This window comes from Mobula birostris, chromosome 2 (assembly GCF_030028105.1).
Source record: "Mobula birostris isolate sMobBir1 chromosome 2, sMobBir1.hap1, whole genome shotgun sequence".
Lineage (NCBI taxonomy): Eukaryota > Metazoa > Chordata > Chondrichthyes > Myliobatiformes > Myliobatidae > Mobula > Mobula birostris.
Window position 1 is genome coordinate 185,217,929 of NC_092371.1, and position 22,597 is coordinate 185,240,525.

A 22,597-nucleotide genomic window follows, 5' to 3' on the forward strand; every position below is an offset into this window, starting at 1 on the left:
GGCTGATCTATAGCATTGTAGCACCAGCAGTGATCTGGTTCATCTTTGTCTCTGAGATGAGGAATGTGTGGGTAGGCAGAGGAGAGAAAATAATCAGGGTTCAAAGTTCTCATCTGTATTAAGTGATCCTGCTGGGATCTCTTGTGCATAACATCTGCAAAAAGCATCAGTCTCAATTGCTGAATAGCACAGTGCAGTAATATCAGGAGAGGGGTAGCTGGGCTGTCAGTACTTGTGAAGTCTTCACTGAACATGGCCCATTCTTTCCAGAACAGAGAAAGAAATTGAAAGAAGATTATCGTTGTAGTTGTTAGTTTGTCATTTCCTGACAATTTAAGGGACAAACCTTGATCTCTTGGCACTTGATGACCAATGATGGTTACATTTGTTCATATTTGGGACCTGAATTGGCAATAAGTACTACAGTTATGTAGTGACTTTTGCCCTAATGATACTGAAGTCGCAGTTTTGCTAGATTAGCACCACTGCAGTACTGTAGGAGTGCTGACGTTTGGAATTAAGACCATCTCAGACGGGCTCAATAACCCCATAGGCTTAGCAGTTAATATCACCAGACCCAAGACAAACAAATCATTTATCTCAAAGTACTTTTGTATCTTGCTGTGTAGAAATAGGCAGATATGTTTTCCAATGTTTTCACAACAGTAACTCTTCTCTCTAATGTTGTTCATTGTCTGTGAAGCTCTTAAGGATTACTTATGTCAATGAGAAATATTAGATAATTTTTCTTTTATAAATTTACAATCTATTTCTCTTAATGTGGTCTGGGGAATTATATAATTTGTATTACCAGTACAAACCAGATTAAGGAGCTGGGTGATGAGCAAATAATAAAAAAAAAACCTTGAGGTCCTGTCACTCAGCAGGATATCTGTTCAGCCTAACTAAAAATGAAATTTACAAGCTCACTAGCAGTCGATACTGGATACTCATCAAACGTGCTTCATTTGTCTTAATGTGCTTTGGATGTGAGGTTGCAGAAGGCTTGAGATGAATGCAAACAATTTGGAAGATTCTCTGCACTTCTGAATTTTTAGTGCTTCAGTTTATTTTAGGGAAAATCAGGAGCATCACATGTTGACCTCATGACTAACTGCCCCACCAACATCAAGCAGACTTTTCAAAGTAATGCAGGTTTTTCCTGGTGTCCCAAGGGCTATTTATTTTCCATTCAATGTCACTAAAACGGATTAACCAGTAGTTCCCAGATTGCTCTTTGTGGGAGCATTTTGTTCAGGAGTTGGTTTTTCTATTTTCTATACTGCAACAGTTTAAAAGAACTTCATTGGAGGGTTTCAAGTCCTGAGATAATGAAAGGAACAATATTAGTGCAAAGTTTTTTCTCATACATAAAATCAACTTTAAATAACAACATTTCCATTATTGTTGACTTTGTCTGAATTCATCCAGGTCTAAGATTTCTGCTTTTAAACATGAAACCTTTACTCTGATTGAAATCCCTGTAAGATTTGGTGAGATGTAGGTGACTGCACCACATTTTGGCTTGGACGTAATCAAAGTAAGGTGCATCACCTTTTTATGGGTTCAGATTAGGGTTATACTATGGCTAATAAAACTACATCTGTACATCTGGAAACATTTACTAAACTTCCTTTACTGTAATTATCTTTTAATGTTTTGTTTTACAACCACAGATGGCCAATTGAAAAACATGAAATGGCACAATATCAGTGAAACTATTAAATAAAACTTTTACTTAGTTATTTATTCTACAAATAATTAGAGGACACATATTTTTAAAAAACAGATTATGTTTATCCCTAAACTGACCTGGAAAAAAAATGTATCCTGGATATGGCAGTGATATGCAGGGCTGCAATGCTCTCCAGGGCAAGATCAAACTCCAGTGTTGATGAAGCCCTCACAATTGAGTAGTCTATTGATATTCACATTTTTGTCCCTATTATTCCTAAAGATTTTTGCTGGGACACCATTTCACAGCATCTTCCCACTGCTGATTTTACTAAATATTGACACAAAACCACTAATAAATTACCTTGGAAGTGAGCAGACAAAAATAGATTATCCTCCTAACTGGAATGTTAGATGTGAGTAGTTAATTCACTAATGCTAATTCTTTGAACTATTTATTTACTGTAGACATATTTCCTGGATGTCTTCTGTGCATAAAAAGTTATTTGTTTAATTTTTCTGCAGTTAAATACCAACCATGTTGGACGATAAAAGATGAAAGCACAATTATTAAATTATTAGAAAACATCATCAACACCTACAAAATTTCAATATATAATAATAGGGACTACTCTTGATTATCTGAATTAATGCCATGATTATCTTGCAATTTTTATCACATTTTAACACTGCTGAGTTTATTTGAATTTGTGTCCACACAGATATTTGTTATTAGAAAAGTAGAATAAATATATTATTAAAAGATGTACATGTGAATTATATCCCTATAGTTTTACGCTTCTAAATACAGAGAGATCATCTGTCAAACTGCATATCTAATATGCTGTGGATGTTCTTTCTACTTGTCAGCAATATTTTTCAGTTGCATTGGAAAATAAATGTGCAAATAAGTAAATGGAAAATAAATGCAGCTTAATGTGAAAAAGACTAAGGAGCTGGTGGTAGACCTGAGGAGAGCTAAGGTACCGGTGACTCCTGTTTCCATCCAGGGGGTCAGTGTGGACATGGTGGAGGATTACAAATACCTGGAGATATGAATTGTCAATAAACTGGACTGGTCTAAGAACACTGAGGCTGTCTACAAGAAGGGTCAGAGCCGTCTCTATTTCCTGAGGAGACTGAGGTCCTTTAAGATCTGCCGGACGATGCTGAGGATGTTCTACGAGTCTGTGGTGGCCAGTGCTATCATGTTTGCTGTTGTGTGCTGGGGCAGCAGGCTGAGGATAGCAGATGCCAGCAGAATCAACAAACTCATTCCCAAGGCCAGTGATGTTGTGGGGATGGAACTGGACTCTCTGACGGTGGTGTCTGAAAAGAGGATGCTGTCTAAGTTGCATGCCATCTTGGTCAATGTCTCCCATCCACTACATAATGTACTGGGTGGGCACAGGAGTACATTCAGCCAGAGACTCATTCCTCCGAGATGCAGCACAGAGAGTCATAGGAAGTCATTCCTGCCTGTGGCCATCAAACTTTACAACTCCTCCCTTGGAGGGTCAGACACCTGAGCAGATAGGCTGGTCCTGGACTTATTTCATAATTTACTGGCATAATTTACATATTACTATTTAACTATTTATGGTTCTATTACTATTTATTATTTATGGTGCAACTGTAATGAAAACCAATTCCCCCGGGATCAATAATGTATGACTATGACTATGACTAAACAATGACTGAAGGTGACTTTAGGTCATTCAGCAGTGGAACTGACCATGCTCTGGAATAAAAACTCGAGGAAACATAAAGCCCATTTGTAGTGATTAGCACTGTTATATATACTCTACTCTATGTGTAAGGGAGCTATAGAATTAATTACTGGAAGTAAGTAAATAATTCTTCTAAAGCAGACCTCCACAATCTCTTGTGAGCCAATGGAAATATCAGCCCTCATTGTGCTAGGGTTGGGAAGAGCACATGTAACACTTTGTGGTGGAACAACAGGAAAAGAATAGGTCCAAACTCCACGGTAGAGCCATGGGGAAAACATCTTTTTCCCACTCAAATCATACAAGCTGGTGGCAGGGATATTGGGAAGAGTGTAGTGCACATTGGAAGCCATGAAATTAAATATCATAGAGTCATAGAAACGTACAGCATAGTAATAGGCCCTTTGGCCCATCTAGTCTGTGATGAACCACTTAAACGAAAGAGTCCCATCAACCAGCACCAGGACCATAGTCCTCCATGCCCCAACCATTCTGGTACCTATCCAAACTTAAACATTGAAATCGAGCTTGCATGCACCACTTGCACTGGCAGCCCATTCCACACTCTCATGACCCTCTGAGTGAAGAAGTTTCCCCTTGTGTTCCCCTAAAACTTTTCACATTTCACCCTTAACCCATGACCTCTGGTTGTTGTCCCACCCAACCTCATTTCAAGGGATTGTAATGAGATCCAAAGAATAATCACATCACTAATCTGGATTAATCTAATGGTTGGTTTTGTTTCCTTTTATTATTGTGCACAGATGTTACTGGATATTTTAATTGTTTGTGTTTATTTTTCTAGATTCCATTCAGGTGAAACTAGTCCTATGTGGTATTGAATTTAAGCAGTTTTATATTGGATGCTAAATTACTTCCTGCTCAGTAATAAGTTTTGTTTATTACAAACGTATAATGGAACAGTGTATCAGGTGTGTGTAGAACATGCATTTGATGAGGTACCATCCAGAAAAATAACTTCACTACTTTGTGCCTCCAAGATACCATCTGGCTTTATAATAGCCAACTTTCGCATTACCTCTGTACAATAAGACTTTCATTTATGCTAGGATATTTCACTTCATTATGGAATTTAGCTAATTTCTCCCTAAAATATCTGTGAGCTTTTCCTAAAAGCCACCAAATTTTAGAATGGAGAAGTCACTGTGATTTGTAAGGATTTCCACGTGTTGCTTTAATTAAGGAATGGATGTTACTTTGATTTCCCATGGGATCATACAACAAGGAAATGGACACTTAAGCCTATTGAACCCACATGAAGCATCAACCACACATTTCCACAAATCGTACACTAATTCCATTTGATTCTTCCCAAATTCTGCCACTCAACTATATAAGGGGCAATGTTACAGCAGACTAACTTGAATGTATTTGGGCTATCAGGGGTCATCACAGCAACAAGAGGAGGCCGCAAGGTCAGTGTAAAACATGCAGCTTCTCCCATGATTAGGGTAGAACTGGGTTGCTGGATCTTTCAGGCAGCTGCTCTGCCAGCTGTGCTACTTCTCTGCTCCATCATAGGCCATGGACCAACATGTCGGAATGGAAGTGGAAAGTCAGACTGAAATTGGTGGCCACCGGTAAATCCCACCTTTTGTTGCGGATGGAGTGATGGTTCTAGATGAAGTGCTCCCCCAATCTACAGCACGTTGGGTCTCACCGAAGAAAAGGGAGTTGTACTCGGAGCACCAGACACTTCATCTGCAAGCCCTGAGAGACTTGCAGATGAATTGTCGCCTCACTTAGAGTGACAGTTTGTGGCCTTGAATGGTGGAGGTGGAGGGGTAGGTGTAGCACGTGTCCTGAGTGCAGGAGGGAGATCGGTGGGAAAGGACAAGAGGACAAAGGATTTGCATAGAAGGATCTGTATGGAAAGCAGAGAATGAGGGATGAGGGAAAAAAAAGTACTTAATGGTAGAATCACGTTGTAGATGGCGGAAGTTAGGAAGAATGATATGCTGGTTATGAACGATCATAGGGTGTTAGATAAGGACAAGGGGAACCCTATCCCTGTTATAATGGTGGGAGCATGGGGTGAGGGCAGCATCGATAGTGGTGGAAGGGAACACATGTTCATTGAAGAAGGCTGATATCTCAGATGATCGAGAATAGAAAGCCTCATTCTGAAAACAGATGCAATGGAGACAGTTGGACTGAGAAAAGGAAAGAGCATTTTTACAAGTGATAAGGTAGGAAGAATTTGAATCCGGCTGGCTCCCTTGCACGCTCTCTATCAGTGCCTGGGTTGAGTGTCGAACTAACAACTCGACCTCGTAAAAAAAAAAAACCTGGAGAGGGATGGGCTCCGCCAGGTTTCAGGTGCCCAAGACACGCCGTACGATGAGCATACCAAAAGCTTGTCATGATGGCATCCCGACAACTCCACCAAGAGTTAAGGGCACGCACACACAAACACACTCTCACACTCACATACAAGGTAGGAAGAGGTATCGTCAAGATGGCTGTAAGCATAATTAGGTTTACAAAAGATATCAATAGACAGCCTGTCTTGAGTTGGAGACAGAGAGTTTGGGAAGGTGGAGTGTGGGATCAGAGATGGACTAAATGAATCTGAGGGCAGGATGCAAGTTGAAAGCAAAATTAATGAACTTGAGTGCAGCATGGGTGTAGGAAGCAGCCCCAATGCAGTTGTTAATGCTCTTACCAGTATGGGGTTGGAACAAGGAGTTTTCCACATAGCCAATGAAAAGGAATGCATAGATAGAACCCATGCAGGTACCCATGACTACACCTTGGGTTTGGAGAAAGTGTGAGAAGTTGAAAGAAAAAATGTTGAGAGTGACAACCAGTGGAGGGAACTGGTTAGGTCTGATGCCCACAAAGAAGCACAGACTTTAAGGCCTTTCTGAAATGGGATAGAAGTGTGTAGCAACTGGAGACCAATAGTGAAAATGAGGTGATCAGGGTAATGGGGCTTGAAGTCATTGAAGTGATTGAGAGCATGTGAAGTCTCACAGATGTTAGAATGAAGACACTGAGCCAAGGGGGACAAAATGGAATTGAAGGGTGGTAGGAGCAAGCCGAAAAAATGGACCAAACTGGACAGTGAGACTTGAGGATCTTGGGTAGGAGGTAGAAGCCTATGGAAACAAACAGTTTGGGATAAAGGAACTATGAGTTGGTAGCAGTGGGGTGGGTGGGAGATCACTAGAGTCCATGAGGTTAGTGATAGAGCAGAAGACAATGGCTTTTTTCTCCTTACTGGTGTCCTGTTCAGTTAAGTAAGTGTCTGTGAGTTACCACCTGGCCCTGGCAAGGTAGTGATCAGTCCATCAGTCCACAACATCATTCCATTTGACTGTGGGTTTGATGGTGAAGTTGGGATTGGTGCAGACAGAGTGGAGGGCATTATGTTTAGAAGGCAAGAGGTTCAAATAGGAGAGAAGAATACTGATATTGTATCCAGCACATCATTCCCTGTAACCTCTGCCATCTGTAATGGGATCCTACCACTAATCACATCTTTCCCTCTTCACCACTCTCCACTTTCAATAAGGATCTTCTCCACATGACTCCCTTGTCTACTTGTCCTTCCCCACTGACCTCCCAGCTAGTATTTATCCCTGCTCTTACACTCCTCCCTTGCCATCATCCAGAGCCCCAAACAGCCCTTCCGGGTGAGGTAACAGTTCACCTGCAAGTCTGGCAGGAACATCTACTGTGTCTGGTGCTCCTAGTACAGCCTTCACTATATTGGGAGAGGGAAGAAGACAAAATGTCTGGGATAGGAGCAGTTTTTGATTATGTTAGCAGCAAATTGCATACGGAGTCCATTGTTAGGAAGTTGGTTTTCAGGATGTGCTGAGCTGTATCCACAACACTCTGCATGGTTTTTGTTTAAAGCTATAGTCTAAGTAGCCTTGAAAAGCATTTTATGAAGAAGTCAGTGTAATTTTCAACTACCAGATGTATCATGTGAACTAAAGAACTGTTACTTTTTCTCTAGCATTCATAAAGCAGAAAACTGTGTGGAAATGACATGGAAATCAATGCTAATTAACAGTTTGATTTCTCAAATAATATTCTATCATTACACTTACACAAAATGATATTCAATATAAGTGTAAGAGCTGACTACATTTAAAATAATGAAATTGAATTTGCTGTCTGATCCAACATACTTTGCAATTGCCGCATTAATCCATTTAGTGGACAGCGTGGATCATTGGCTAGGAGAGTGCAGAAACAGAGAAGAAAATATTTCCAGGGAGATGCAATTAACATTTATACTGAGTAATAGTAACCCAAAGTATGATGTTTTGTGTGTGAAATGTGACGCCCTGCACTCTGTCTTTACGTCTTCTCTTCACACTTCTCTGGATTGAATTCCAATTGCCATTTCTCCACCTAACTATACGTCCTACTAATATTGTTGTAACCTATAACAACCTTTTTTACTATCTGTAAAATCATCAACCTTCATGTCATCTGCAAACTTACTAACCTATTCTTCCACTTCATTTAAATCATTTATAAAATAGTGGCGGGTGGAGATATGACTCTACCAAAGAAGGTGTAAAGTTCTCCTTCCCTCCACTAGCCTGCAGATCAGCCTTGAGCAAGGTGTAGCACCTGCTTAGCCCCCTGTTCAGGATCACATGAAGCCATGGGAGCAGGTGGTGGCTGGTCATATGAGCACCTGGTGCATATCACAATTCCTGCTTATGCGACCATTGACACCAGACAATCCCAGGACAGTATTGATAATAGCTGGGGTCACACGTCTTGCAAAGACACTGCCCAGAAGGAGGAAATGGCAAACCATTTCTGTAAAAAAATTTGTCAAAAATAATCGTGATACAGATGGAAGACTACAATTGCCCATGTCATACAACATGGCACATAATGATGATATTAAAAATCATTAACAGCAGGGGCCCCAGAACCAATCCACTAGTCACCAACCTCTAGGCAGAATACACTCAATCTACCACCACCCTCTGCCTTCTATGCACAAGTAAAATTCTGAATCCACACAGCCAAGATTCCATTGATTCCCATGCCTTCTGACTTTCTGAATGAGCCTATCATGAGGAACACCTTACTAAAATCCATGTATAACACATCCACTACTCCATCAATATATTTTATCGCTTTCTTAAAAAGTCAATCAGGCTTGTGAGGCACGACCTGCCCTTCACAAAGTCAAGATGACTATTCCTAATTTGACGATGCTTCTCCAAATACTTGTAAATCCTGTCTCTAAGAATCCTCTCCGACAATTTGCCCACCACTGTCATAAAATTCACTGGTCTGTAATTCCCAGGATTATCCTTTTACCTTTCTTGAACAAAGGAATGACATTTGCTACACTGCAATCTTTTGGCACTCCTCCTATGGCTAGTGAGAACGCAAAGAAAATTGCTTCTCTTGCTTCCCAAAGTATCCTGGGGTACATCCCATCTGGCACAAGGGACTTATCTGACCTAATGTTTTTCAAAATTTTCAGTCTTTCTTAAACTTGACATGTTAGCCTATTCTACCCCAGTTTCACATTCATCGAGCTCCTCCTCACTGGTGACTACAGAAGCAAAGTATTCATTAGGACGTCCCCAACCTTCTTGACTCCAGGCATATGTTTCCTCTTTTACCCCTGATGAGTCCTACCCTCACTCAAGTCATCTTTTTGTTCTTTACATATGTATAGAACATCTTGAGGTTTCTTTGAAACCAGTCAATATTGGCAACATACCATCCAGGGGTCTTTTTCATGTCCACAGAATCTCCTGTCTGTTCCCCTAAGTACTGAATCCCCTGCACCACTGCTCTTCTCTTCTCTGTCTTTCCCTTCTGAGCCATAGAGTCAGGCTTAGAGCCTGAGACCTTGTTGTTGTGGCTTTTCCCAGTAGATCGTCCCCCTGACCAGTATCCAAAGTGGTATACTTGTTATTAAGGGGAATGGACACATGTGTACTCTGTTCTGTCAGCCTATTCCCTTTCCCTCTCCTGACAGTGACCCAGATACATGCTTCCTGCAATTTAGATATGATTATCTCCCTGCAGTCCCTTTCTCCTGAATGATCTGTAGGTTGTCCAGCTTCAGCTCCTATTCTGTAATACAGTCTATAAGGATTAACAACATTATGACCACTTCAATCACTTGGAATTAAAATGGACTTTGTTTTTCTTGTTCTAATTGTGTAAAATTTATGTTTTCTTCATGTTTACTTTATGTTTTTCTTTTGATTTCTGCTTACCTGATGTGATCTGATGCTGAGGGGAGCTGAGATGTTGAATAAAGGATAATAACATAAAATATTGGAATACTCAGCATTTCAGGCAACACCTGTGGTAAGCAAAATGAAGCTAATGTTTCAGACATCTGTCAAACTATTTTATTTGATACATTTTTCTGTTCCTATTATAGATGGTGCCTGACCTGCTGAGTATTTCCTGCACTTTCTGTTTCTAGTTTTGATTTCCAGCATCTGCAGCATTTTTGATTTCCATATTGGATCAGGGATTTGTTCACAAAAGGAGAATGAAAAGACACTAAACAAAACTGCCTTCTGGAATATTCCTAATCATTATTCTGCCACAGTCTACTACATCTCTTTGTACATCATTACAATCAGCCAATGGCCCAAAATGTTTTGCCATTGTTCACATGTAAAAGTATGGTTTGTTATTTTGTAAAGAGAAAATATCAACATGTTTCTCTAAAAACTGTTATGTCGCAAAGAACCTGGCCATTCAGAGATTGCTTCACTTAATGTTGTGGAAGAATGCTAAAGGTAAAATGAAAAGTATCCTCCAAATTAACTGGTCATTGAATTTAATTACACTTTGATATTGCTTCAGAGGGTGGGGGATGAGTACAATCAAAATTCGGAGTGTGTCTTAGAAAGACTGCTTTACAGATCTGCTTGTGCCAAATCCCAAGATTGTGCCGTATGGGGAACTCTCCACTGGCCACCATGACAGAGGGGCACCAAAGAAGAGGTACAAGGACTCTCTGAAGAAATCCCTTGGTGCCTATCACATTGACCATCACCAGTGGTCTAATCTAGCCTCCGATCGTGAGGCCTGGCGACTCACCATTCACCAGTCTATCTCCTCCTTCAAGAACTCACGTAGCGCTGGCATTGAGGACAAATGGAGAAGGAAGAAGAACCGTGACACAGCAGTACCAAACTCAGAACAGAATTTCCCTTGCAGCTGCTGTGGCAGGACCTGCCTGTCACATATTGGCCTCGACAGCCACCAGCGAGCCTGCTGCAGATGTGGGTAGCAGCCTTCCTAAATCTTCGTTCCCGAAACCAAGCAATGATGATGTGCCAGATGGTAGCTGGCACTGCCAGTTTTTGGAGATGGGAACCCTGGTAATAGCTGGAAATAAGCAGGGCATGATACCTTGATCAATCCATCAGAGGCTTTGAGAAGTCATAGAAAATCCAGAGTGCTGAGGTCACAGATCCCTTATGATCCACAGAGAACCTCAAAAAAAGTTTAACTCACCTTGTTGGTCCCTTTTGGCTTTGTTCCAATCTTTGTTACTCTCTTAGGTTAGAGTGCTAGATAGTGTTGATCTCAGCACCCTGCTTCATCCCTTCCCTCTGTGTATTTAAAGAGGAGCACCACAATTTTGGCAGTTGTCCTTATTGGCTTCTGTTTACAGAATTGCAGGATTGGGAACAGAATTGACTCTGCATTCACCTCTTCCTAAAAGTGCCATAGCCTCTCACCATTGCCATCTTACTGCAGCCAGATCATGTAGTAAAAGTCAAAACTGTAGAACCTAGAACAGAGACTTTCAATTTGAGAGTCTTTGTGATTGTTCATTCTCTATATGGGACTCTCCACTCTCTTTAGTTTTTCCCCATTCTCCCTCCATATACAATCACTTCTTCCATCTTATACATATATGCAGCAAGTCTCTCAGTACATAATTCTATGTGATATCCAGTCCAGGTGACAATAGATTATAAACAGATTCTGCAAATGCTGAAAATCCACAGTAATACAATGAAAATGCTGGAGGAACTCAGCAAGTCAAGCAGTGTCTATGGAAATGAATACAAAGTCAAATTTTCAAGCCAAGATCTTTCATCAGCCTGACATGCTGAGTTTCTGGCAGCATTTTGTGTGTATTATCATGTGACAGTAGCTCCCACACTTTCATCACAATTTGTGAAAAGAAATTCTGCCTAAGTTCAACATTTTATCTTTGACAGCCAACTTGTACTGTTCTGAAATCAACGCCAGGCAGTAACATAACACCAAGCCTTTAATTTTCTTTTATTTATTCACTGGATGTAAGTGCCTTTGTAGAGATTTTTATTTATTGTGCATCCTTATTCAACCATTTTGTAAGACAGTAAAGAGCCCAGTATCATAAAAGACATTAGTAGTTCAGGAGTGATTTTATCAATGATCAACATGACTGGTACTACCTCTTTTATTCCAGATTTATTCAATTACTTGAATTCCATAGATGATATACCTGAGAAAAGAGACCATTCATCCCAGTCTGAACTAGCTTAGAAGCCTGTGTGCGTGTGTGTGTGTATGAATTCAAAGCACATTTTGGAAATGAGGCCCTAGCTATTTTAAACTCCAGGCCTTATTTAAATCCCATAGATTTCTAATCATTACTTACTGATGAGCAGACAGGTTTGGGGATCAGTCAAAGATCTACCCTGTCAGGCAAAGTTGGATGAAAAATAGTCAATGGCAGGATGGATCTAAACTTTACTCCTCTTAATCCCAATAGAAAATTTAAAAATTCTTAAAACCTTAAATGTTTTGCCCAGCTTTAATTTGCAGCATTCTCAATAATTTCATTGTAAATAACAAAAGAAGTTCATTGGCTTTGGATTTGAGTCCATGCTTCCAGATGACCTCCAAAGTGTGCTAGTAGCTAAAGTGATTATAGTTCTTAAATCTAATAGAACAGAAACCTTTAAGAATTCATCAAATAGTGGTGTTGCTGGATGCTTGACGGAGTTAGATCAGGGTTAATGTTGGCTCTGGTTGTCTACCTAGACATTGCCTGGATGACTTTTCACCTCCAGCTGCCACACTCATTTGAACAGTTTTATTTACCCATTTTTAAGTCTTTAACTAATAATGTGTACAAAAAAATTAAAGAAGAAAATGTGAATTAGTTTTAATGTGTCTCTAATCCCCACCCACTCCAACTCTTCACACAGCAATAACCAGCGATCTAATCTCAGAAGATTTGGAGATCCCAGGACAATGCTGGAAGGTTGGCAACCTTACTGTTCAGCACATTGCTCTCTTCAAAGTTCGAAGTTCAAAGTAAATTTTATTATCAGATTACATGTATGTCACCACATACAATCCTGGGATTTGTTTATCTGCAGGTATTCTTAGCAAATCTATTGATCAGTAATTATAAACAAGATCTGTAAACTGTAAGTATCATGAACTGTATACTGTAAACAAGCTGTACAAATAAAGAGTATGAAATAATAAGGTAAAAGAGTTCTTAAATATGTGAAGTTATCCCCTTTTGTTCAAGAGCCTGATGGTTGAGGGATAGTAACTGTTCTTGAACTTGGTGGTGTGAGGCATCTGTACCTTTTGCCTGATGGCAGCAGCTAGAAAAGAGCATGGCCTGGGTGGTGAAGATCTTTGATGATGGATGCTACTTTTCTATGGCAACACTTCATGTAAATGTGCTCAATGGCTGGGAGGGTTTTACCCGTGATGTACTGGGTCAATGACCCGTGATGTACTGGGTCAAGTCTATTACCTTTTGTAGGATTTTCTACTCAAAGGCATTGGTGTACCCATACTAGGCCATAACGCAGCCAGTCAGCACGCTTTCCATCACACATCTATAAAGTTTGCCGAAGTTTTTGATGACAAGCCGAACCTCCACAGACCCCTGAGGAATTAGTTATGCTGTTGTGCTTTCTTATCGATTATATTTATATCATGGGTCCAGGACAGGCCCTCTGAGATAGGGACAAAATGAGATAGGGATAGGCAAAATGACCCTCTCCACCTCTGATCCTCCAGTGATTACTGGCTTATGGATCTCTAGTTTCCCTCTCCTGAAGACTACTATCAGTTCCTTGGTCTTACTGACATTGAGTGAGCGGTTGTTGTTATTACACCATGCAGCCATATTTCAATCTCCCTCCAGTATGTTGATTCATGACCACCTTTGATTCAGCCCCTAACTGGGTTGTCATCAGCAAACTTGTATATGGTGTTGGAGCTGAGCTTAGTCACACAGTCATAGGTGTAAAGCGAGTAGAGCAGGGGGTTAAGTACACATCCCTGCAGTGCTTCTGTGCTGATGGAGACTGTGGAGGAGATGTTTTTGCCAAATCAAACTGACTGGGGTCTACAAGTGAGGAAATCCAGGATCCAATTGAACATAGGGTATTAAGGCTCAGGTCTTGGAGTTCAGTAGGGATGATGGTGTTAAATGCTGAGTTGTGATCAATAAAGAGAATACTGATATATGCATGTTCCGGGGTTGTGTGAAGAGCCAACACAATAGTACCTGCTGTAGACCTGTTATTTAGGTAGGCAAAATGGAGCACATTCAAGTTGCCACTCAGACAGGAGCTGATATGCTTCAACACCAGCCTCTTAAAACACTTCACTGGGTGACAGTCATTTAGACAGGTTACCATGCTCTTCTTGGGCACTAGTACCATAGAATCCTGCTTGAAACAAGTGTGTACCCCACACTGTGAGAGCGAAAGGTTGAAGATATCTGTGAGTACCCCAGCCAGTTACTCCAGTGGTTTTCAGGTACTCCATCTAGACTGGATGCTTTCCTTGGATTCACTCTCTTGAAGGCAGCCTTCATATCATCTTCAGATACTGACACTAAAGAATCATCAGGGAGACATAGGAAGGTTTATGATTCTTTTTACATCTAACGAAAACATATATTCAGCAAAATAAGGCATAGGATAAGGACTGAAATTTGAGTTGAAGAATTCAAGTTGGGCTTCAACCTATCGATTAGTTTAACACATTTTTACTTGTGTATACCCAAAAGACACTGACCTCTTCTTTACTGACACTGTCCCATGAATATTGACAATTGGATATAACATTGTGAAGCTGTGTAAATTTCAGATCTGCAAAGATCAGTGACATTTTTCATGCAGTTAATATTACAGTGCATTGGTGTGCATGCAACTGCATGATGCAAAGAAGGGCAATTTTGTCTGCTCTTTCATAAATGTGAATTGTGAGCGGAAGGGTGGATCCAAATGCCAAGGCCTTCATTGTTCTAAAATTAAGTGATCATGAATGAACTCTATTATTAATATTTTTAATTTAAGTGTCAGTCTCTGACTATGCTCTTTATTGGTCCCTTTTAAGACTATTTCCATATTTCCCTAAGGAACAGAAAGCGGCCCCTTTCCCCATGAATTTTATACAGTGTTACAAACCAGTCCCATTCCTCACTAAGTTTTCCTGCTATCTATTAATAGAACATGTAACATAAAACAGTAGAGCAGCAGACAGACCATTCAGCCCATAATGTTGTGCTGATCTTGATGCTGATTTATAATAAATATCCTCTTACTGTGTATCATTCATCGCCCTTTGGTCCCTTCATATTCATGTGTTTACCTGAAAGCTGCTTAAATTTTATGAAACTGTTTGATGCCCCGGTGGCTCATTCCACGTAGCAACCACTCTCTGCGTAAAAACTTGCTCCTCATTATCTTCAAGCTCACTCCCCCAAACCCTCCCCTCCAACCCTTCTACCAACCTTAAAAGTATGTCTTCTGACATTTCTTTCTGCTCTGGGGTAAAGATTCTGACTGCCTACCCTATCTATGCTTGTCATAATTTTAAAAACCTCTATCGGGTCTCCACCCATCTTCCACTACTCTAAGAGAACAATATGAGTTCGTCCACCTTTTCCTTCTATTCTCATACACTCTAATCTAGGCAGCATCCTGGTAAATCTCCTTGCACCCCTTTCACAATCTTCACAGACTTCCTGGAAAGGAGTGACCAAAGCAGCACATGATACTGTAATGCAATGTAGTCGGACTATAAACTTTATATACCTGCAGCATGACTTCTCTACCAATAAAGGCAAGCATGCCATTAGCCTTTTTTTTACCACTTTATCATCTTGTGTAGCCACATTCACTGAATTATAGACCTTGACCTGAAGATCTCTTTGCACCTCAGTGCTATTAAGGGATTACCATTAGCTATATACTTTCTTTATTCAATTACCAGCCAAAGTATAGTACCTCATACTTGTCCTGATTAAACTTCATTTGCCATTTGTCAGCCTATTTTCTTCCCATATTTCATTCACACAATCACACTACACTAACAATTGACTTATTAAATTAATGCATACAAAATAAAGACCTAGTTGTAACTCACCAAAATGTGTCTTAACAAATGACAATTCAGCAGTAGGAAATTGTAATATGCATGAGTCTATGTTACTTGCAATGAGACACTCACCTATACTGTACAATAGAGGCAATTTAGTGTAACTGCATGTCTTTGAGATTTAGCACATGGGCCTTCATAAATCAAAGCATTGAGTACAGGAGTTGAGATGTTATGTAGAAGTTATGTCAGACGTTGGTCAGGCTTAATTTGGTATCTTGTGTGGAGTTCTGGTCACCTACCTACAGGAAAGATATCAATAAGATTGAAAGAGTACACAGAAAGTTTACAAGGATGTTGTCAAGACTTGAGGACCTGAGTTATAGGGAGAAGTTGAATAGGTACAACTTTATTCCATGGAGCGCAGGAGAATGAGGGGAGATGCGATAGAGGTATACACAATCATAGATAGGTGCAAGCAGGCTTTTTACATGGGTTAAAGGCGACCGGTTAAATGTTTAAGGGGAACATGAGGGGAAAGTTCTTCACTCGGATGGGTGGTGAGAGAGTGGAATGAACAGCCAACGGAACTGGCGGATGAGGGTATGATTTCAATATCTAAGAGAAGTTTGGATAAGTACACACATGGATGGGAGGGGTTTTGAAGGCTGTTGTACAGGTGCAGGTCAAATGGTCTGTTCTGTGCTATAGTACCCTATGACTCTATGAACCTGGGTAACTGGAGTCACAAGGAGAACATGCGAACTCCACCCAGAAAGCACCAGTCAGAATCTGATCTGGCTTACTGGAGCTGTCCGGCAGCAGCTGTTCTAGCTGCATCATTATGTTACCAATATTTTAGTGGCTTATTACTTTAATATTTCAGAACTGCTGAGTAAGCTAGATACTTCTGTTACCGTGACAACGGGAACAAAATTGTTGTTCCTTCACTAAGTCCATATTGAGCACTTTTGAACCATGGCTTTTAATTTTAAAGCAAAATTCAAAATTTAAAAAAATCCTTTTAATCAAGGAGGAACACTGCTCCTCGAATGAAAGATCCAGGTATGTTTAATGTGGTGTACTCTTCAGTATGTTCCAGTGAATGAAAATCTCAAGCAGTTTTTAAGACCCTGAATTAATCCAGCCAAGATTTATATGCTTTATATAAGAGGCTTGTGAACCACTAAGAGCTTCAGTCAAGCTTGTCACCTGCCTCCAGAGGATAATCAAAAGGCACTAGTGAATCAATAGTCCAAGAAGTATTTCTGCAGCTTGAGTTTAACAGCAATCTCTAAATGGTCCAGGTGGCAGGGTCAGATGTTCATTATACTGACTTATCACAATAAACAAATGTGCTCCCAGGTGGTAAGGAGAGTAATTAAACAACAGCAAGAGGAAATGAAGGCCATAAGCAAATCTTTAACTTGCCAGCCAACTGCATGAAAAACAAACACATCTTCACTTCACAAATTATAACAAATAAGCTTTCCAGTACCAAGAGATCTTCAATTTAATAGATTCCTTATTAAAGTAAAAAATATATATGTAATGTATTAAACTAAAGCAGAAGTTAAAGCATTGTATAGACTTAATGTTATCTGGCTCTAAAATTCACGCTATACCTTTATTAATTTAACTTGTCCATTAGTGATCATTAATGGCCATAGTTTGTTCATTGCACAACTTGATATTTTCAGATTGTTTAATATAACATTTTGTAGAGCAAAACATAATTTTTATGATTTGAAACCCTCTTGCTGATGTTGCCATTGAAAAAAAATAATTGTAGCAAAATGGTTAATGAATAGAAAGGGAGGTAAAGAAAATGACATTGACTGGATCTTTTGTGTAGTCTAAAGTCTTATAAATAGAAAGTTATATCACATAATGCACATGCTTGCTAAATACCTGACAAGTTTCTATTGTTTTATCAGAAAATGTAGAAAAGACTTTTCAGTTTGAATGCACTTAATGAAACTCTTACTGAATAAGTTAAAGTACATGCACACTATAAGTTTCATCTTAGGGAAATTAGGAGACTTCTTTAAATAACATTCAAACACAATTTTTAGACAATGATTGAGGCAGAATGAAGTAATCTTTCCTGAAGCAAAGATTGGCAACCATACTGAATAACTTCTTCCAGAAATATATATTTTTTAGCTATCTTGACATGTTGGATCATTTACTTGCATGGTGGATGGTAATTGCTCCTACAATTAAAAGCAAATCTTCCATTATAGATAAGGGCTGCAATTTGTCTTGAAATCCTAATTAAATCCAAATAATGACATGCAATGTTCTAAGTTGATAAAGAGAGATTTTGCCTTTATGTTAGCCACAAGTTTAACTAGAGAGTGATATTGCTGGCAGAAGAAGGGAGGAAAGGAACATTGAAAAGGAGCAAAGGATGTGGGATGAGTTCAGGAAAGTAATACAAATAAAATGATTAGCCTTAGTCTTATTGAATAAACAAGCATGCACAAATGGCTGAATGAACTGGTCCTGATTCTATTCCTTGTGTTCAGACATTTATCTCTGTTCATCATGCATTGCCTAATTAAAGCTTGCTATTCACTTACGTCCTGGAGTTTACTGAGGCACACGTGGTGTGATGTGGAAGAATAGGTATAGGCTAGGCTAGTGGCATAGTGGCGTTAGCACTGGACTTCGAGGCGGATGGTCCTTAGTTTGAATCCAGTCAGGTCCCAGCCTGGGCAGCACAGAAGAAAGGCCCTGCAATCTTGCCATGAAAACCCTATGGACAACTGCACTATCCTTTGGATCACCATGAGTTGGCAATGACTCAAGGGCACTCTACAACAAGGACAATGATTATGGAGTGACTGTGGTTGTGAGCTGTCTTCATTCCGAAAGAGGAAATAACATAGAGCATTTTAAAACAGGAAAAACGTTCACTTTCTCTTAAATCAACAAAGAATGTGCTAAAGGAACATTATCTCAGCTGCAGAGAGAAAGGTGAGAAGGAAGGAAAAGAAGAATGAGGAAATAGATGTGTTTTGAATAAACAGGAAACATTTGCAGGTGAGTAAACAGTTAAGAAAAGTGAAGAGTCAAAAGAGATAGAAAAGATGAGAGAAGAGTTAAAAAAGAGTAGATCAGATGACTGAGAAAGAGAAGATAAGGGAGAGGGATTAGAGGAGAGAAATGAGTTGGACGAGCAGGAGAAAGGCATATTTCTTCTGAAGGATTAAGAAAGACAAAAGGAATTAAAACAAGTCAGTGGCGTACATTGAAAAATATTCTTGATCCAAATCTCCTGGTAAATGTTGCCATCTCCTCATGCAATTGTTAGCTTTTCACCAGACAAATTTCAGCAAATTTGGGACCATTGCATCGACTTGTGTTGACTCAAATGACCTTTGATTTCCTGTGTTTACTTGACTATGCTCTTCCAATGGTCCCATGATAGATCCCACCTGTGGAGGATCAATTTTCAAAAACTTCTCTGAAGTATATTGAATGTACTGCTGATCTCATGCCAGGTTAAACCTGCTAAAAGAACAGCAATTCCATTCATTTCAAAAAAAAAATGAATGGTTCCATAGAATAAAGCAAAGTATGAAGTCAAACATTTTTATACATAATCGAGTCTGGTTATTTCTAAATATTATTTTAAATACACTACTTAAAAAATCATTATCCGTGTTTTTGATTCATTTAGAAGAATTCACTTTTATTGACAATGTTGACTTGCAGCTAGGCCAGTAGAGGTGAATTCTGTTGTCTGTTATTATTGGGAATTGTCCTGGCCCTTCATGCCATGGGAGACGCATCCTGAAGACCTTTGATCACATAAGACCACAATGAGGATCATGGCAGCTTTAGTTAGGATTTATTGCTGGAAAGTGCAAGATTAATGGATGGATAAGTGACAAATATGAATGGTATTTATAACTTCTACCAGGAAACTCTGGGCCATAAAATATATAAAAAGAAAATATTAAGGTTGAAGAAACTTCAGAGACTCTTAAGCAAGACTAGTTCTTCATTCTCCACCACAACATTAAATGACAGAAATAGGTCCTTCAAGTTCATGTGCTCTATTTGCAATGGTTATTTGTTCTGGTGAGATTAATTATACCGTGATTTTCTCAAGTTATGTACATTTGTTACCTGCGGCCTGGATAAAGACATTAGATTACAATATCTATAATCTACAAAATAAATACAGAACAGAGAGTGAATGCTTCAGCTGTGCTCTTTCTTTCGAATGGTGTTAGAAGATTAATCCCTGTTCTAATTTTCTGCTGAGAGGCAATTAACAACACATGAACAGCATGTAATAGCTATACAATAATGATATGAAAGAGATTAATTACCCATTGAACATTCAGAAGTCAAACCTTTAGCTTTATTTTTGAAATTACCTCATTCATCGAAGATGCTTACAGGACACATGGGTACAGTCAATGGTTGCAAAGTTGTAGGGAAATTCTGCTCCTTTCAGCAACTTCTGTTCTATATTCAGCAGCTGCTGTGGGGGTCAATGGGAAACAGATGTAGTGGTCATCTCTCCTCAGCATGTCAGCAGTGACCTGTAAAATGCACCTTGACATTGCTGTCAAGTGGCACCAGCTGGGACCAGAGGGACACCCTGGCATGGAGCACAAACGCCATTTACTGGCACCAGAACGGGCATGATTCACGGGGGCAAGACACTGCAGAACCTTTTCAACTTTTCTGACCGATGAGGCTGCATCTGTTTACGTTAATAGCAAATCTTTGGCAACTATAACAATCACCGCTTCATAAAAATTTAATAGATGTCTGAAAATCCTCTAGGACTTCCTGCTCACTCTCAAGTATGTTGAGCTCCCTGACTTGGCAAAGGAATTAATTTATGCACAACTGAAAGCGTTTTGTTTGCATTAATATTAGCAGTTTACTCAAACTACATTTTAAAGAATCAAGTCACCATAGCTGAGAAATTCATCCTCAATCAGAACTGATAAACAGACGACATAAAAAGATTCTGCATTTGAAGCTTATTCCTCTGAAGTCAATGAAACAAATTTAAGATGTAGTATTTAATACACTGTTTATACTACTGTAATGCTAAAGGAATGGAATTCTATGCTCTTTGCTTCTGTATTAATTTTGCAAATGTGATTTGTGCAGACTAGAATCCAACGGCTGTTACCTCTGGGTGAAATTCTGCTCAGGGACATTCATATACAATTGCTTAAGTATGGTTAACATTTCCCCAGTGTCAGTTTTGTTCACAAGTCACTTACTGCATGTTTCCTCCCTTGCTAGCATAAATTGGATCTTTTGATGCATCTTATAATCTTCATTAATCACTCACAGTGCAACTGGAAGCAATTGCACCTTCACATTGCACTGGTGTTGATTTAATGGACACTCTACAGACAGCATATAACATAATTGAACAGCTTCAGTACTCACAGCAGGCTACTACAACATTTCCAAAGCTCTGGGTCTTAAACAAGTGGATACAATTTCCTCTAGCATTTATCACCTGAGGTATTCATTTCATGGGCCTGGCAGTGGCAATACTGTTGACTGTATGAGGTAATGTTATGTTGTGGATGTCTCTGAGGCTGCTTCCTTCCATACTATCCATGAATTCCCAATGGAAATCTCTTGCAATACACACAAAATGCTGGTGGTGGGAAAGCTGTTGGAAAAGATTCTTAGAGATAGGATCTATAGGCATTTAGGTAATCATGGTCTGATCAGGGACAGTCAACATGGCTTTGTGAAGGGCAGATCGTGCCTAACAAGCCTGATAGAGTTCTTTGAGGAGGTGACCAGGCATATAGATGAGGGTAGTGCAGTGGATGTGATCTATATGGATTTTAGTAAGGCATTTGACAAGGTTCCACACGCTAGGCTTATTCAGAAAGTTAGAAAGCATAGGATCCAGGGAAGTTTGGCCAGGTGGATTCAGAATTGGCTTGCCTGCAGAAGGCAGAGGGTGGTGGTGGAGGGAGTACATTCAGATTGGAGGATTGTGACTAGTGGTGTCCCACAAGGATCTGTTCTGGGACCTCTACTTTTCGTGATTTTTATTAACGACCTGGATGTGGGGGTAGAAGGGTGGGTTGGCAAGTTTGCAGACGACACAAAGGTTGGTGGTGTTGTAGATAGTGTAGAGGATTGTCAAAGATTGCAGACAGACATCGATAGGATGCAGAAGTGGGCTGAGAAGTGGCAGATGGAGTTCAACCCGGAGAAGTGTGAGGTGGTACACTTTGGAAAGACAAACTCCAAGGCAGAGTACAAGGTAAATGGCAGGATACTTGGTAGTGTGGAGGAGCAGAGAGATCTTGGGGTACATGTCCACAGATCCCTGAAAATTGCCTCACAGGTGGATAGGGTAGTTAAGAAAGCTTATGGGGTGTTAGCTTTCATAAGTCGAGGGATAGAGTTTAAGAGTCGCGATGTAATGATGCAGCTCTATAAAACTCTGGTTAGGCCACACTTGGAGTATGGTGTCCAGTTCTGATCACCTCACTATAAGAAGGATAGAACCATAGAACCATAGAAACTACAGCACAGAAACAGGCCCTTTGGCCCTTCTTGGCTGTGCCGAACCATTTTCTGCCTAGTCCCACTGACCTGCACGCGGACCATATCCCTCCATACACTTCCCATCCATGTATCTGTCCAATTTATTCTTAAATGTTAAAAAAGAACCCACATTTACCACCTCGTCTGGCAGCTCATTCCATACTCCCACCACTCTCTGTGTGAAGAAGCCCCCCCTAATGTTCCCTTTAAACTTTTCCCCCCTCACCCTTAACCCATGTCCTCTGGTTTTATTCTCCCCTTGCCTCAGTGGAAAAAAGCCTGCTTGCATT